General features: G+C 39.7%; 1 long non-coding RNA gene across 1 annotated transcript in view; it reads right to left on the bottom strand.

The window, feature by feature from the left end:
• Positions 1-2,789: 2,789 nt before the first annotated feature.
• Positions 2,790-6,000, bottom strand: part of LOC135184512 (uncharacterized) — a 103,775-nt gene continuing 100,564 nt past the window's right edge. Inside the window, exon 3 of the long non-coding RNA XR_010306071.1 lies at positions 2,790-2,869. This is a non-coding gene — a long non-coding RNA (uncharacterized LOC135184512). The remainder of the gene's footprint in view (positions 2,870-6,000) is intronic.

Genomic DNA, 6,000 nt, shown 5'->3' with positions numbered 1-6,000 from the left:
CTGAAGTAGCTTAGGCAAAATCAGCAGAGATCTCCAGATACACTACCACAGCTGACAACAGTATTTGGCTCAGTTGCTTACAAAGCTCAGCAGCAGCTATCATCCTTTTTCAGTCACACCAGCCCAGCAAGGCATACTTTGGAAAGAAGAGAATAACTCCTTAGTGGCACATCTGTTAGGTATAGATGGCATTCATTTGAATAGTTTTGCCAATGGATGACATGCCAAGTCCTTTATACTAAAAGGCTTATGCTTGATGTTAATCATTCACTCTGTGCCAGTTAACATGTTTATCCTTCTAGGAAATACTTTGATCTATACTGGCACTTGAAATATAGCAACCAATGTTACTAGACTAGAAATGAACAAACAAGATCTTGTGCAAATTGCCAAATGGCACAGCAAAATGCAGGATGCACATTACAAAGTGTTGCTTAGCAACCAGAAAAGGCCATGCACTCCATTTTACTATTTTGGTTTGAAAATAAATGGCCTTATAGTTATTTGAAATACAGGGAGAGCTAAAACATAATATTGCTCTGGAGAAATCTATTTTCAAGGAGTGTCATGGGAGACAGAGAGACTCTGAACTCAACATTCAATAGATAAGTGAAGGAGAAACTGCCTTTCAGGTATTTTTGCCTTAAAATGTAAATGTAACAGTAGTTTAGGTTCAGTGCATGTATGCTGCAATTCAACCAGGATTTAAAACAATTGTTTATTTTTATCTTTCATCCTCAATTGTTAAGAGGGTTAGGGGATTTTTTGCAAAGAAGACTATTAGCTCATTCTCCATTTGCATACAAAGAAATGGAAGTTTAGAGCAGATGGTAATTTACCCATGCAAGGTGCCAAACTGTGAATAGATCACAGGCATCCTGAATCTAAGCAGCCTTAAGAAAAAACTTCTGCACAAGATGGCCTCTTTCCTCCCTCTTACACAGCTCTCCCCATCCCTGGCAGCTGATACCTAATGTGCGGATACAAATAATTGCCTAGCAATACTTCACATTCATACAGGAAAGTTAAAGGTCTCTGAAAACTCTAAAGGCTTCCATACCTCAAAGCATGTTTTACTTGTTTCTTTATTTTCCACTATGAGAAACTGAAGCGGGAATAAAAATGATTCTTGAAAATCATATGGCAAATCTACTGAGGTTGGAGAGCAAAATGAGGACATCTGACATTCATCTGAGTGGTACAGTATTCTCCTCATCCACCAGTATGCTTATTCTACAAGCACCTAAAGCAAGCATCAGTACTCCCCAGACATCATGGCTCAGCCAATAAAATTCACTTGCAAACACCACCTCTGGTTTAGCTCCCCCCTACAGGATCGTGGCACTGAAGCCTACACACCAGTCCTTGGTACACCTGCAGGCACCCTGCCTAACTCTGTGGGAGTTGAGCGAGAAGAGCTCAGGCCCAGACAGGTCTCAGACCTTTGCAGCAGTATGGTACAGCAGGGTGAGCTGAGCACAAAAGGGCAACTGCTGTCAGGAGGTGTCCGGTCCTTAATCTATGTAACGTTGTGTAAGCTTCAGCCAACTGCCTTCTGCACAATACTGCATGTGTCTGCTGAAAATGGTGTTTCCCATAATTGCATTGTTTGCTTAGAAGGGACTGAGATCCGGATCAAGTTCAACAAGATCTGTGTCATTCTAGTTAGTGCTGTTTTTCAAGCACACCCCTTCAGTGAACAGAAAGCCCTCTGAATCCATGACCAGACTTTCAGGGCCAGATAACTGACTGTTTCGGTTTCTTTCAAGTTGTATCGCAGTAGACATACAGAGTATCCTGGATACTGGACAGATTTAAAAGTGGGAAGAAAAGGTTCCAGCACACTGGCTTTAAAAGGGAGAACAAAGTAAGTGAGGATCAGAGGGAGGAAGGCGATCACTATGACAGTAAGACAATTAATCACTGCCAGATGTTAAGGGTCACACAGCACTGCATGCTGGGAAGATCAGCAGGGGCTCTTGGACAGGGAATAGAGGGAAAAAATAACCTGTCATGTCAGTGAACTAGTCAGGGGTTTAGGGTTCCTGTCATTTAACTATTAGTGTGCTCTTAATAATAAAATGACAATGCACTGCAGAAGAAGGGGAGGAAGATAGGGGGAGTTTGCAGAGAAGAGGGAGTGACAACTTAATAATCCTTGTCCATCAAAAGCAGTAAAGATACCATCCCAAATTCAATGTTCCTACTTTTGTAATGAACACGCCAGGGTTCCTGTTTGATTAATAGAACACTTGTTGACTGACAAGGACAAATGTGCACATGCTCTGAACACAGCACTGTGCATAAATAATTTAAATTGTGCTATGGCCAGAGCTCAGCTTGCACTGGGGGTTCTGTGGTAAACTCCTACATTTCACAGTTCATAACTTGGCCTTAGAAGAAAAGCTTGGAAGTCTTGATCCTAAAGTTGGACACAGAAGGCTGGTTGGTGTCTTTGAAGAATTAAAAAGCAATCAATACCCTTTGGAAATCGCAGACCTTTGTTAAGGTAGCAGTGTTGGTGTCTCTATTTGCTCTAGTCTATGTCTCATATATAAGAGCAAAAAGCAGATAGCTTCTCACTGAACAATGCAAAGAAATTAATATTCATGGTTCTTCCCACTCTTCCCCACTAACAGCAATGCTAATGACAGTAATATACACTCACCCCAAAATGGGTATTTCTTCCTTTGAACTTTAAAAAAAAACCAAACAAACCAAAACATTTTCAAAGGGAAGAGTTCACCACATTTGGTAAATGGACACTTAGCTGCAAATATTTGCTGCACTCCTTTGGGAGAAGATTTTAGTTTAGTTAAGCTGTTAACTCTTCCAGATGATCCTTTTCCACAGAGAAGCAGGGTTTTACCTGAAAAAGGAAGCATTTCCTCTGAGGCTGACCCATCTTTTGGTTCTTAAAGCAATGACAAAGTGCTCAAATATTTATCACTTATTAGTACTTCACACCCTTGGGGACCATGCACTAGCCTAATGGAAAGAACTAACAATTAGGACATTCATGGACATGCTGAGTATTTCAGATAAGACCTGCCTTCAAAATCCCTTTGAACCCTGTGCAGGTATGATATGTGTGGATTCAGTCACATCACTCAGAATTTACCCACTTGAAAAAATGTGTAAAGTATTGTCTGTTTTGCTGTTGGGCTTTTTTCCCTACCAAATCAGAACACTGCTTTAAATAATTATCTTGAGAGTAAAATAGTTATGCTAGTTTAAACATTTAATCATAATATGGCCAAAATAGAACAACAGGCTTGGACACTGGAATGGGCTGCCTGGGGAGGTGGTGGAGTCGCCGTCCCTGGGGCACTTCAAGGCAAGGTTGGACGTGGCACTTGGTGCCATGGTCTAGCCTTGATCTCTGTGGTAAAGGGTTGGACTTGATGATCTGTGAGGTCTCTTCCAACCCTGATGATACTGTGATACTGTGATTGTCAGATTAAAAGCTGTAACAAAAAGCAAACCAACCAACAAGGAAACAAATAATCCCCAAGGAAAAAAAAAACAAAAAACAAACAAAACCAAACAAAAAATCACAGAATGAACCAAACCAACCAAACAAAAACTGGTTGCACAAGTACACAAGGCACATTGTTACAACTTCTTTAACAAGTAGTTTTACCTTGTGGGACTGTTTGATGAAGTTACTTCAAGAATAAGGAAAGGTAAATGTAAAATAAATGTTGTATGCATGCCAGAGACCTCTAGGGTGTTTAATTTATCCCAGGAATTTTCATCTTCTAAAGAAAGTGAGACTAACTGAAGGCTACTAGACACACAATACATCACATTGCTAAAGCCCTATGCAACCCAGTTGTGATGTTCCATTTACTTGGACTATATTAGCCTCTTCATCATCTTAAAAGACATTTGGCAAGTGACCAATACATTTTTTTTGTCTATGTGTTCTTGTGGATATAGCAGATTGGTCTAGATTAAAAGTAAAATGTGCACATTACAGAGATGCATGCAATAGTCTGCATAATTACACAGGGGGTATGTTAGCAGGGCATTTTCATACATAAAGCTTCCTTTGCTCCATAGAACTTTCACACATACTTGAGTTTGTATCATACTTCAGATTGTTGCTCTAAATGGCATATCATGATATACAGCAAGACAATCTGCTGGATCAGTCATATAATTACACATGTTTGTTCCACATGTGCCTACCAAAAATATCAGAGTTTCCATGTAGCTTTCTTCTTTCAACTAAATGGCAAGGAAGGGACTGTTTTATTCCTCTCTGAAACTTCAGTCTCAGTAGGCAAAAACCAGCCTACATACATAGAGTAAGTCACTTAAACTATTGAACAAGCAAAACCAGATTGCCTAGTGTCCAATTTGAATTGCAGCTAAATGCTTTGGACAATGCAAAATAATTGATCAAAAGCAGAAAGCCCCTAGAATTTATTGTTAAGTTGGATTAAGTTCAAGGTTATCTTTAGAAATACATTAACAATCAGATGCTAATGTAGGCAGAACAAGTCATGATTTTGATTTGTGATGATTATTAAGTTGAACCTGTATTGACTTTGAGAACTTTGTTCTTGTTGCTACAGGAAAACTGACTTGTAATATGACATCATGCATGTTAGAAATAAGCCTTTTTTCTAAAGACAGGAAAGGTTTATAAAATGCTGTTACCAAAACACACCTCTCTCTTTCAAGTGCACTAAAGAGCATTTTCATCTCTTTACTTATACAAACAGGCAGATAGCTTTTTACCTACAGAAATCTTGTCAGCTTTGCCCACTTTTTTGCAGGCTATATTCTTGAAACAATAGTGTTATGCTGATTACTCAGCTAGGAAAGACATCAGCAAACTATTTATTTTAAGAACATTTCATTAACCCAACGAGATCTTGAACAGAATGAAGTAGGTTAGTTTTCCTTTGTGCACTGTAGTCAAATATGCACCTTAAACACCAACAGAATTTAACCTCCAGCTTTAACTAGAGTAATGTGGTTGACAGGATCAGATCTAACTTTTAAACTCAGCCAGCCACAGTGTTTTCTTGACAGAGGTTCAACTGAACAACACACATGTAGACAATTAGCCTTGTTTTAGAAGTTGGCCAAATGCAGAGAAGAGCTGGAAGCATGTTCCTTAGTGTTTTTCATTAGAGAGTGACTGACTGAAAGGATTTGATGGGAGAATAGCTAGTTCATGGCTAGCCTTTCATCTCAGAGACCTGTGTATAATGTGCCCCAGATTTAGTGAGTATGAGTTAGGTGGTGTAAGTGCAGTCTTAACTGGAAGTGAATAAACAGTGCATAATTCATGGTGCAGCACAGCTGGCAGCTGGTGTGAGTGGTGCCGGGGGTGAAAGTGGTGGTCATGGCACAACTGTTCCATGCAGCACTTTGCCTGGCACTTCCCACACAGCCACCGTGGTGCCCACTCACCCCTTCTGCACCTTTAGCATACAAAGGAGGATACAGCACTTGGGAACCTAAGCTGGGCTTCTTGAAGCAACTCCTAAACTGCCTGAAAATAAATGTAGATTCACTCTCCTCACACAAAAAAATAATACTAAGCCCCAGAACAATCTGGTAACACAACTTTAGCTCACAATAGTTCTTTCACTCCTTGCATCATAAACTAAGTACAGCTACACCTGCATGTTAGTGAATGCAACTGCCATCCCCAGAACTAGGAGGGATTTGCATCTGAAGTACAGTTTACTTCAGCAGTTTGCATGGTGTCCTGGTATTTTTCAAAATGCTTTAACAAGACTTCAATATATGTTAGTCTGCTCTTCTTCTCAAATATTGCTGTGGTAATCAGATATATCTCTGCCTTATTAATAAGATAGTCCACAAGGAAGCATTAAATGTGTAAAAGCAATGTGTCTGCTGTGACCTACTATGTTGATTTCCTCATACTTTTCACCGTCTTTGAATTTTGCTGTTAAGCCAGGATTTCTCACAGTAGAGGAAGCAAACCCAACTCTAATATCCAATTTCCTTGCAGTT

This window comes from Pogoniulus pusillus, chromosome 20 (assembly GCF_015220805.1).
Source record: "Pogoniulus pusillus isolate bPogPus1 chromosome 20, bPogPus1.pri, whole genome shotgun sequence".
In the NCBI taxonomy this organism is placed as follows: Eukaryota; Metazoa; Chordata; class Aves; order Piciformes; family Lybiidae; genus Pogoniulus; species Pogoniulus pusillus.
The sequence above is the reverse complement of the archived record's forward strand: the minus strand, read 5'-3'. Positions and strand labels throughout refer to the sequence as shown.